The sequence below is a fragment of the Platalea leucorodia genome, assembly GCF_965183815.1.
Source record: "Platalea leucorodia genome assembly, chromosome: 2".
In the NCBI taxonomy this organism is placed as follows: Eukaryota; Metazoa; Chordata; class Aves; order Pelecaniformes; family Threskiornithidae; genus Platalea; species Platalea leucorodia.
The window spans coordinates 124,450,221-124,463,260 of record NC_138824.1 but is presented as its reverse complement, the minus strand read 5'-3'; positions in this window follow the sequence as shown (position 1 = coordinate 124,463,260).

Below are 13,040 nucleotides of genomic sequence, written 5' to 3'. Positions count from 1 at the left end.
TGGGAGCAGGAGACTTTTGGGTTTTTCAACAGACAAACCCACAGCTAATGCACATTCTATGGGATGGAAAAACTGCACGAATGGGAATCCTATCTTTTGTGGCTAAGGACAGGAAAGGCAGAAATACACCGACGAGGTGACGAGAGGCCCACTAGTAGCAGCAACAGAAAAAAATACATTTTTAAAAATGAATCATACATTCCAGGGTTCAAAATATGCAGTGTCCTAAGACTGGCTGCTTTTAACAAGACATTATGGGCATTTATAGACCGTGCATTTTAGAATTAAAATGGTAGAACTTGTGTCGTATCCTTAGGAAGCTTTTCAAGGTAATACGCAAGAACACAGGATCATCCAAATGTTTGTTCATGTACTTTCCCCCCTTCTGCATAGTCCATTGTTTCATTGACTAGAAGAGCTGATAAGAGATAAACGGACTTCCAAGAACAGCAGGTCTGAGTCCACGTCCTGTGCAGACAGAAAGGGAAGGGGAGCTGACGTTGTTGAAATCTCTTCCCAATAGAAGGAGTGACAGATCAAGCCACTGAAATTTCCTACACCTTTGTTTCCATATTTGCAAACTGTAGCTAACATAAAGGCTGTCATGAGGCACAGGCTGTATTTCAAAAGTGCCTTCCAGAGGCTTGGATATTGCAAAACGTCAGCCTTCAGTTCTAAGATCTCAAATAGGAAATAATAGCTATAGACAACATTATCCTCTAAGATAGGCCCCAATGTGTGAAACAGGAAAAAAAATAGCATTGCCATAACAGCTCCTTTGTGAATGGCGCGACAGGGACTGAGGCTTGTATTTATGAGAGTCTGTACAGATACACATATAAACACTGGCCTGAGATGGGTCAGTGAATGTAGTAAATGAAGGCACCGTGGCATTGTTCTGCATTGTCCCACTTGATTCTAATAAAAACACTTCGCAATGCCTAGCCACATGTATTTCTGACCTGCTAGATCGTGTGTTATTACACTTGCTTCCTGGAATAACAGAAAGGGAATTTACTTTCTACAGAAATGCATCTGTGGTCAGAGATTTTCTGAGTAAAACAGGCTTATTGCACAAATAGGGCTTCTAGTTATCGCTGCATCGCACCCTCATAGCTTCTGTTCAAACTACAGGCTGCCTTCTAGAGGGCACCCAGTATTTAGCACGGGTGATGGAGAATTCCCCTGGTCTGAATGTGTTCATTTTTTCCCCACGTACACGTGGAGTGAAAAGTTTTTAAGTACCATTTTTCCCCCTACGAGTGAGTTTGGCCTGTGCTGGGTGCTGCTGAGAGAAGAGCGTATCCCTTAATCGCACAGTCCTCCGGCTGTAGAGTCAGCTAGAGAGGGGGATGAGGGAAGAGACGGCTGTTTCAGATTAAGGGATTGTTCCAAAACTTTCTGTTTGATGCAAAAAACACAACACCAAATGTTAGCGCTGTGAAATGGCCAGAACCCTTCAAAAGGGATGGGATGGGAAGAATACAGTAGATGCAAAGTAACTTCTTGTTATGACCTTTCCAAGGATGGCAAATGGAGAACCAGAGTAAGAATGGTCATTAGAAAGGGTGGGAATTAAGTTACAAGCTTGCCGCGGGGTAATAAGGGCTTCACCATTCCTTAGAATTATTATATTTTTCAAACATAAGGTTTTCATTAATCTTTTTTTTTTAAGTAGTTTTTTAAGAGGAAAAAAGTATCGGTTCCAAAGTCAAAAAATCCAGCAATAATTCAACACTTTCCAAAATATTAAAGTTTGAAAAAGTATGCGGAAAAAATGATTTGTGGCTTTCTAGACAGCTAAAGATTACAGAAGGAGGTTATTGGTTTTTCTGTGACTCTGTATTGCTCTTTTTCCCTCTCATTCCTCACAGATTTATAAATCTTGGAAGCTTACTAGGTAGCAGGCTCATCAAATGGGGAACTCATCAGTAACTTCTCAGCAAGGCTTCCATTTTAATAGGCCTCTGATTAAGGGAAGGATATTTTAATTCACTCAAAAAGAAGAGCACCAGTATAATTTACATACTGTGTTTATTTGGGGGTTATTTTTCCATGAAACATAAGTGGAAGTGGTTTTTTATTTATATTAAAAGCAGAGGGAAATTTGAATACCGTGAGGCCTCACACTGAGACTTGAAGCTGGGGTAGGACTGTGAGTGACAACCCAACTTCAGTACTGCCTGGGAACAGCTTATTGCTTCAGTGGACAATTTTATTTTTCATTTAGAACAAACTAACAGCTCAGATCCAATGGATCAAATGCTCCTCTCATATCTGTAGGCCTAATTATCACTGCTGTTAAATGTGAACATTTCTTTGCCTTGCAAAACCGTTGGCTGTTCAATTCAGTGCAATAAAATCAGCCAAAAGCAAGTTTGTATGGGTTTGAGGCATCCGTGTGTGTCACTAGATGGCGTTGCAAAACAGTTATGGTACAGTTTAGTGGCAAATCGCAAGGTTGTGTAATAGGCTGCTGTGTTACCATGTAACGCCCCTGGGAACCTGTTTATCCACACGGGTCACTAAACCAGGCTGGGGTACCAGTTCCATCTCTTTTAAGCTTGTTTAACTCACATGTAAATATACTGAAAGAATCAACACATAGAAATCATCAGTTTTCTTTCTCCTACACAGGCCTTACCAGTGTTGCGACACACTCATTCAACCAAGGTAATCCACCAAAACCAGGGACAGCGGCAAAGTTCGGGCTGTTACCATATTGAATACGGCCCTAACTTGGAAAATCCATCAAGCACATCTCTAACGTCAAGAAGATGACTTGTTCACTGCCTTCCCTTAAAGCCTGTGGTGTAGCTGATTTTCTAAAAATGATACAGGGAGGTGCTATGTCTATTATTATTATTATTTATGATCAGCTCGTTGAACCTTAACGGTTTAAAAAGTAAAAGCTAGAAGTTAGCTTGGCACACTGCTGGCAGCTCTGGGAATCAAGCTGGTATCCCGTCTCCCACTTGACCTGGACCAGGGCTGCCAGCTGAGTTTAGCTCCGAATTACAACTGCACCACCACTTGCCTTCCAGGTCTGCCTTCAGTTACGGCTGCGTGGCTGCACTGGCAGCGTTAGAATTGGCAGATAGGAGAGGGGAGGACAATTCAGCCGTGCCTTTACAGTTTAGCTAACAAGTTTGCTGATGATGTGTGAGCCTAGCAGAGCCTAGCTCCCTCGCCGAGAGCTGCGCCTGTTCTGCAGGGCCAACAGGCTCAAGTCACAGCTGAAGCTCGGGTGGGCTTTTCCTATTTGCCTTCTTTCTGCACAGGACACGTGTGTGTATGCAATACTGCCCAGAACTGGAATGCCAGAATGAGATGGAGCAGATGCAAAACGCTAATACAGCCATCTAGGACTCATTCCCCCGCCAACAATATAACCTCTAGTGCTCTGCCCAGTCCCGATTTAAGTGACTCAGGCACCATGAGCTCTTGCCATCTCCCTTGGGAAGTTACTTGCAAAGTTATAATACATCTTAGCCTCAAAAACCTCACCCTGGGCTTGCCTTTGTCCAGTGATCCCATTGCCCCGACCTTCCCAGTAAAAAATCTCCTGCTCTCTGATTCTTCATATCACAGCCTGGTGGCTTCTCGTTTGCCCAAGCTTCATGTAGCTACTTCTTTCACTATCTCCTCATAAGTCGGTCTCTCGGTCTCTCAATCATTTGTGTTGGTCCTCTCAAAGAGAAGTAAATCTCTTCCTCTATAAATAGTTCTGGTTGGTGTTCCAGTCTGTTGCTGATCTTTCCATTACCAAAACTTCTTGACATTTTATAGCCCACCGTCTGCTGTGCATGATGGCATGCAGATGTTAGTCATACAGATGTCAGAAATTTTTGGCTACCAGTACAGTACTAAAGAAATATTTCTCTAACACAAAAACTTGAGAACTTGCCTTAAATGAACTAAGTAATGAAAGGTTAGTTCTGTACTGAGTTCCCTTTGCTGTTGATGAATAAAACCTCATTTTGCCACTCACATTTGGGAAAAAAATGTTCATTCTTCTCCTTCATATCATTCCTTAAAAAATCCCTAAAACCTCTCCTTTGCTAAGATGCCCCCACATCACTGCCAGTGCGTTAATTGACATGAATCTGGCCACTGGTGGGCTATCACAGTGGCCTGGCACTCCTGCCTCCATTCTCTCATTGTCCCTTGAGCTCTCGCATCCATCTATCCACCTATTGTCTTCGACAGGGATAATCATCTCCCTGAAGAAGAGATTTTCTTGATCTCTTGACTGCAGGTACAATAGCATCCTGGCCATAGCCAGGCCACTAAGAGCCACCATGGATGAAATCATAAAACCCTACTCCTTTAATGAATTCTTAGCAGGTAACAAGAATAAGGTTATATCAGATATAATAGTATATTTCCAAGGCTGAGATTAAGGGCAAATAGTCTCGGAGCGTTGGTCACAGTTTTAGCATCAGCAACTATTAGCTATAGATATTTGCAGACAGTTTTCAAGAGGGGGGACATTAGCGGAGGTGTCAAACCAGTACATTTCAGTAGGTAGATTTTGATAAATTGCAATGTTGTTAGTCCATAATAGGATTGGATTGCTTCCTCTGTGTTGTTTTTTTTTTTCCTCTGGGAGGGGTAGCAACTGTAATACTAGTAACACAAATGAAAATCAAGAATAGAGTATGTGGAAAAGGAAAAAAATGGATTTGGTATCTGGTGATCTGCCTTGTATCCTGCTGAGATGTGACAGATCCCAAATGGTTTTGGAGAGCACAGATATGTGGCATCATGCTTCTAGAGATTAGAAAATCTCCAGATTTTCACTATGGGAGGTGAAGCGAGTTGGCTACTTTATAAGCATCTGCATCATGTGACCATTTAATACCAGCCACCTCTGTAGAAAGGACACTGAAGAGAACTAGAGTTCCAAATATAGTGGCATTTCCAACAGCAGTAGATGTGTACCAGTGTAAATTAGACTTCCTTACTCCAGCAATGTGACTTTCTAAGATATCTGCAAGAAGTAAGATATCTAAATCATGTTTTACCCATGCCTACATCACTGTACATTAGTTGATACCTAAGACAATCTCTTCTTGGTAGATAGTGGTTTTCCGTTCCTTGCTCTCCATTTTGAGGGCATGGACACACATGTACACTCACAAAATCTTGTATTTGACTAAACAATGTCTGCTATATCTTGATTCTCCCAGTGCTGACACATGTGTAAAGCAGCTTTAACAGTTCTGGTCATTTGTGTGTTAAATTTCCATTGCTACTGGAAATATCCCAGGTCACCTCCCCTCAGTGGAAGCAGGAGCTTGCTATAGTAATTATGGAAAAAATAACAACATCCAGACATGAAAACTTGGACCAATTATTTCACCTGGGATCTCTTTCACAACATATTTGCTTTCTCATTTCTTTCTCTCTCCTCTTTAATTTTTGGAAGGCTGTGATCTCCCTTAAGTTTTCAGCTTAATTGTATCCTATAAATATGAACAAACTCCAGGAGTCTTCGCTGAAGACAGGAATTTTGCCATTGATTTCAAGGCAGCTGGGTTCATATATCAGGAACACATGTGGGTTTAGATACAAGGCTGCCTTAACATGAAGATAAGAAAGCAAAACCAGCAATGGAAATATCAGTCCTTACTGTGTATTTCTCTGAAGAAATCTGTTATACAGATCTCCCGCTCTTTTGTTTTGTTCTTTTTGGAGATCATGAATTGTCAGGGAGATTTTATCATTAATATAACTCTCTAAGGTGTGATGACAGGAAATAAATGCACTTCTTTTGGTCTTCCAGGTCTGCTCAGCACAGGCCTCCTGCCACTGTTTCTGCTGTTAGTCAGCCCATTCATTGGAAAGAAATGTTGACAACGTTGGACTGCTTTCTCCCATGTACTTAGATGGAAGCTGCCTGGACTGGGAAGTCATTCTCTAGTCATACAGTACGTCCAGAGGTACCAAACTCAATGGTAAGAACTTACTGCCCTACAGTAATACTAGTGCTTCTAGTACACGGACACTAAAGTGCTCCGTAAACAGCCCGCAACGATGATCTATCGGAGAAGGGCAGTGACAGTTTGTCTCTGAATGCTTAAAAATAGCAATATACATGGTCTCTGTATATTGTAAGGGAATCAGATCCAAAAAATATACCTTCAAATGCTATCTAATGTATAGCCTATCAGATGTGTCATTGCAGATGTGAGCCTTTACAGGGGTATAATCCAAGAACAGCAGCAATATATTAATAAAACATGCTTCGACCACATTTTTTCTGGCAGATAGTACTTTTGTGCTGTAGCCCAAAATATATAATGAAATCCAGATCTCACTAGTTGCTGGAATGTCCTTTGTCAATAACTGTGAAAAATGTCTCTCACCCTGCAGTGCAAAACGGAGCTGTGGAATTTATGTGCATAAGTTCTTCCACCCTTAAAAAGTATTTTTTATCCTGAATGAAAACACTGACACTGATTGTGTGTGGCAGAGCCCACTCACTGCCTCTGCTGTATATCCTAATCCCTTCTGCACCAATTTTGTTTATGTGAATTTATTGCCTGTGAAGCAGACTACCTCAGCAACCTCAAAACCCCAGATCTTCTATTATCGTTTGATTAAAAATTAATACTAGTATTAGTGAACAGGAAAGAGATGCATATGTACATCTCCTCAATGTGAGACACTGTATCAGGGATCAGGACCCTTTTTTATTCTTCGCTTTTTCTGCTAGCGAAACCGTTAGAATTCAACTGCATTGCTAGTTTCTGGCTTGGTGGAAACCTATCCCCGCGGCACCAGTTTGGGTTTGGTTCTGACCTGAGCTGAGATTGGGTCACAGACCTTAAAAAAACAAAACCCCTAGTTCCCAAGCCCTTTGGACCGATGTCATGGCTCAAGACTTCTCACACCATTTTGCACCCTTTTCATATGTTTTTAGTTGAAAGCACCAGAGTAGTCAACATTGTTCTATTGCCAGCTGCTGACCGCTCACCATCATCCCATGAATTATGGTTTGAGAACTAGCTGCCTACGTCATTCGGTGCCTATTTCTGCTTCCCGAAGTAGCGCAGGAAGGTCACTGGACTCATGTCCCTGTAGCCTGGTGGAATGATGAGACTAACCAAATTAGCCATTCGCCCCCTCTCCCAGGTCAGTAGGTTCTGCCTACAGAAGGGAAACAAAATTCTGCAAGGAAACGGGAAGAACTGTATTCGCCAGCCAACAGCGTACTCAGGAGGCTGGCATGGGCCTTCCCAAAGCAAATGAAACCCCGTAAAGGAGGCTGTGGGGTCTTCATCCCACTCTAAATGATTCCGCAGCTTTTAACTCAATTTTCTAAATACTCAAGTTTAAGCAGGTACTTGGCCATTTCTTCTCTGTCTCCCCAGTGTGCTTCTCCAAGGTTTGGGTAGTAGACACTGGTGTTGAAAACTAGTTCAAGGAAAGAACTTAAGAGCCCTGGGCTTCCAACTATTTATATTCCTTTTCCCCATTTTTATGTCCCCACCTACAGGCCCCTGGCCTGTGGAGCACTTGACAGTCGGAGCACCCACCGCAATGGGTGTCCCCTTCCTCTGCCACCCACCAAGGAAAGATCCCAAAAGCGTCTGGCAGAGAAGATCTAGTTCAGCCCAAAGGAGACGAGGGAGAGCCACAAGCTACCACTGAGCGAGACACAGGAGTGCCTATTCACACAAAGGAAAGAGAAAAGGGTAACTCCACTGAAGATTAAATACTATAATGCACCTGATAGCATATAAATAAAGACAAGGGCCATGAATGCCTGCAAGCGGGCATAAACAGCCTGACAAGAAGAGTGGTACCTTATCTGCACATGATAATATTTCCAGCTGTCACTTTCAGGCTTGGACTATCTTCAGGCTGACCTGAAGCAAAGGGACATAAACATTAAATTCTCATTCTACATCAGTCTTTTGCCTTGCCTTGCCTTGCCTTCCCTCCATAGAGCCATGCAAGCACCAAAGTGAAGTGAAACTTCAGAATATGCTGAAGTGCTTTTCTGACTTAGAACCTCAGAGGATTTGAATCTTCTCCATTGACTAGTAACGAATGTTAGGACAAGAATGTGTGCAGCCGTGTAACTAGTAATTTTTTATATTCATCCCCAAAGCATTCTGACACGTAATCACTGAGAGTAATCACTGAGCACAGCCCTGTTTTGGAAAGTTCTTTTATTGCTGAACCGTAGCACAGTCTGGTTTTTAAACACGATCCTCCTCCACTCCTACCCCTTCAATTTTATAATCAAAACAAGTCTTTAAAAAAAAAACCCAAAAAACCCAAACAATTTTTTTTTTTATTTAAATTACAGGGTGCAAGAAAAAGATTTGTAAGACAGAATATTTTAGGACAGATAATAAGGCCCACAAATATGTAAGGAACAACCCCCTCTGAATCAGTGGGCTCTGTTTTCTGGCAGAATCTCACTGAAGTTCCCCTACCAGTGCAGAGGAGAGCCGAGTCTCCCCTGGTAAGTGAATGAGCTGATTGTATTGCAGGACAATTTCTACTTGGTCTTCTTCCAAGTGTGCAAAGCCATAAGTGATTGCATTTGGACAAAACAGTTGTCAGAGATCAGACCTGGGAGCTCCGCATTAAGAATCCAAGTCCTAGTATTTGTGCAAAGAGAGAAGTTGCATAAGCATCGGCTTCCATCCTGCTTAAATCTGCATTGTGCTACAAAGTGGGGCCGCAAGAGCCAGGAGAGAATTCCCCCTCTGTTCAGAAGGGCTTGACATCGACTGGCGGTTCCCCAGACAAAGGAAAGGAGAAGGACAAAGAAAGCGCGCCAGAGAAAGGAGGTGGCATGGATCAGTGTTCAGACCTATGCTAGCATAAAGTCCTCTTGTGCAGAGGTGCGAAAGTGAGATGAGAATTCAGGCCCTTGCAGCTGGTGAGTTCATTGCCGTGGCCGAATTCATTTAGCCGTGTGGGCATGTGATTTGGGAGAGGTAACCAACGGCACTTCATGGGACAATCTTGCACATCCGCATCATGAGATGCCAGTAGTACAGCTTCCCTGTGGGGTTATACTGCTGTAAGAGAGGGATGTTGGCCCCGCTCATTGATGACTGGAGCTAATGAAGTCTTCTTTTCCTAATAATGTCAAGAACTATTTCTGTGGCTGACTGTCTGTAACTACCCCAAGACTATTTCTGTGGTTTTCTGAACGCTACGCCTCAGCAGCTGTATCATTTAGAAACCATTTGCAGCACACTGCAATGGCTTTATCACTCCCACCAGCTTGTGACTAGGTAACACTGTTTGCAAGGCCGGCAGATGGCAATCTTTGTATTCATTTGCTCTCATGTATAACTCGTTCATCTCAGTGTACATCACACCGGTTGCATCAGTCAGTTTGGGGCAGAACTTGTGTCAGTCCTGGCCAGAAGATGTTTTGTTCTCCCTGGCTGACGTTTCCATCCCAGATGTCAACCAGATGTAGAACAAGAAATGGGTCTATGTGAGAGCCTTCCTCTCACCAGGAAGCTCTGTAAACTGGACAAGAAGAGGTGCTAAACTCAAGCTCAGCTCAAGCACAGGCCAATAATAACACCCAGACATCAGAATTTCACCGCGTCTCAAATATAGCCTGAACCTTTGGGGCTGCAACCCTCTCAGTACCTAGGAGGCTTAGCCTCACTTTAAAACATTTCATTTTAAAGTTCATAATATTTATTTTTAAAGCCTGAAGTGTCACACTGCATCACCAGTTTCTAAGCAACATTCCTGGGGACTCCACAGAAAAACGTATATTTAAAAAGCGAAGACACAAATGAGGCCAACCTATTTATCAAAAGCGCCTTTCTATTTTAGGAGCTTGATCTGACTAACCAGGCACTGCTCTTTTTATTATGGGTCACTGCTTTTGCAAGCCTCCCTGCACTGACTCCTTCTCCTGCTTACATGCAGGGGGCTGCAGCACAGTTCCCCTGTTTACACTATTAGTTGTTATTTCCCCAGCTGCTGGCTGGGTTGTGACCCCAGTCAGATCACTAATAATAGCCTCCTCCCCTCTCTCAGGAAAGCAAGGAGCCAGCGGGGTTCAAGAAACCTGTCCCTTCTTAGAGCATCAACAATGTCTGGCTTCGCAGGATTCAGGCTCTGGTGCTCTCTGCACTAATAACCCCCCACCGGCATCAGCAGGGGAACCCACACCTGCTCCTCTGGCTCCCAGCTCCCCAGCACCGCGCAAAGCAGCTGCTGCCAGTTTTCCCAGCCCCTTGCCTCCTTTCACCCTCCCCGTAATCAGTTGCTCCCCCATTCTCTGGAGGATTGCCTGGAAGCCTATCGAAACATAAAGCTCTTCCCACTCGCACCCTGGCTGTCTCCTTCTTGCTGCTACCTTATTTCTCCAGGTTTTGTAGGACTGAGAAAGAATCCTAGTTCAGGAGGCAGCGGACTTTCCGTTTAATTCCTTAGCAGCTGAAATAACGTAGTTGCACACACACCCCTTGACACACTTGAGATATATATTTTTAAGTCTGATACCTAAAGCGGAATATAGGAAGACTCACAGTACTGTCATCCTTAAACAGATGTATCTTTTCCCTTTGTCGACATAGCATTAACTCTCAGTTCCTTATTAAAACCACTCAGGGCTACAGGGTTTGCACGTTGCATTTCACTTTTCTCAAATTGCTCATGTCAGCTCAGTGGGCTAGAGAATTCATTTCCAGAAGCCTCCAGAGAACTGCACTCTTCAGGGGTGGGTGCTGTTTTGATCTCAAATTTCCGATATAGATGTGTCCGTAGGGATCTCATTCTGTCCTTTTGCCATGACTTCCAGTCCGGCCAATGTCTCTGAGAAGCTTGATTTGAAGACTAAGCAGCAGAAAACCACCACATTCCTGGGGAAATTATCCCAGGGGTTAGCTGAGATCATTATTAAAAAATTGCAAGTAATTGCAATTACTTCAGGTCTGCATTTGTAAGGATTTAATTCCTAATCATTGGATATCCTTCTGCCTTCCTCTGCTGGATTAAAAAGCGATTTACTTTCAGAAGTCTCTTTCCTGGCTATGCATGAGAAGGCTGTGCCTTCCACACGGTTATTTTCCCACCACCATTTCAGTGGGATCACATCCAACCATCAGGTCACTTTTTGAACCCTTTGCAATCCTTTTGAAAAGCTTGATGTGCACGGCAGTAACCACTTTATTGCTACTACATATGACTGCCTAACTTCTCCTTGACATGCTGGCAGACTTTCTCCTTGCTGCAATATCACACCAAAAGCTTATTTCCAGTGGCTTCTGTACCGTGACTTTTAAGTCCCCTACAGAATAACTGCCTTCTAGGATATTGTTCTTTATCTTACGCATGTTTCGTGTATTTTTTTGCTTCTTGCTGTATGACCTTGCATTGGCCCTTTAAAACATATGTTCACTTAACCAGAAGTCCCATGTTGGCCTGTATAAATTATTTACTTTCTAAGAAACTCGGATGCCAAATATTTCCAGCAGTCATTTCAAGTTTATCCCTCACCTCAGATAAAGATACTAAGAAGCATCAGCCTTGGAAATAATCCCTGTGGCTCCGTGTCTTGTTGTGTGCTAGTCTCTCCCTACAGCTGCCTTACAATCTATCATGTTCACTGCTCTGCCACCCTTTGATACATTTAAGACAGATTCTGTAGCGTGCTACTTTTTTAATCAGGTTGCGAGAGCAAAGCAAAGTCCTCACAGAAATTCTTTAGTGTATCCATAATGGGACAGAACAGACGGCAAAGATAATAAGGAAATCTGTTTTTTTCCTTCGGTGTCATGTACCGAGTGTGTTTTTCTTGGCTTCATTAGATCTATGCAGATAAATGATGTTTTGCTTCTGTGTGGTTTCAAACTATCACCAACAAGAAAATTGAGGTAATTTAGTTTTAAGAAAAAAATTAATTTACCCCAAATTAAATACTTGGCTTCAGCTTTATAGGGTCACTTTTTTTTTAATCTTTGTAATAAAACTGGAGGAAACATTTAAATGAAAACATCATTTTGAATTATATTTTCTTTAGAAGGTCACATTGAAGAGTGTAATGTTTAGAGAGACTTTTTTTTCTTGTCAAGATGAATAAACCAGCAGACCTGCCACTAATTTAAGTGGAAAATGTAACCTACCCCTGCTCTGCGGAGCTCCAGTTTTGTGAGAGGTACAATCCTCTTACTTCCCAGCTGATGTAGGATATGATATTCCGGGAGGGGCTGTGCATTTTTGCCCTCACATTCATGTGAGCACAGGCATTCAGCATCCTCCCCTACCTCCAGGGCAAACCACTGGCCACAGAATGCAAACTGTGGACGCATATTAGCAAAACTACAACTAATGTTTATCAGTGCACTGGACAACTTAAAGTAAAAATGAAGCAAATGAGGAAAGAAAGAAAGAAAAGTTTTTTATCCTTGAAACATTAATTTCAAGAGAAGTAGAAGGTACACCTTCCCCCCCCCCCCCAAGATAACTGAGGTCAAATCCAGCATGTTATCATGGAAATGTAACAGCATCTCTGTAAATAAGTGAAATCTTTGAAAACAGTAAAAGTAGTATTAAGGTCTTGGATGTTTTTGGGTGTTGCCCATCAGCTACAATTAAGTGGTGCGTTACACTGAAGGTGCATGACACACTGAAGCCAGTGTGAATCGGCTGAACACCAGGTGCTGGCAGCGTAGCTGTGCCAGTTTACGTCAGCTCAATAGAGTGGTGTCATTTACACCATGAAGGCAGAGCAAAGGACGTGACCCTGTCTTTACCCATGCCTTTTTAGGTATTTTTGCACCTTTTCTCTTTTTTTTTTTTTTTTTACTGCTCGTACACATTCATGGGAAATACACACGGGGCTAATTTTAATACAATAATAAAGTAAACATCCCGATCTCTTCAAATCTTACAAATTAACAAACAGCCTCGCCCATATGATGTTTGCAGAAAAGACTATACCAACATACACGAGGACCTGAAAGAGAAATTGGTTGGGAAGTGAAGAGAAATTGGATTTCACTGAAGAACTCCCAGAAAGCAAACAAACAAGGAAAAGG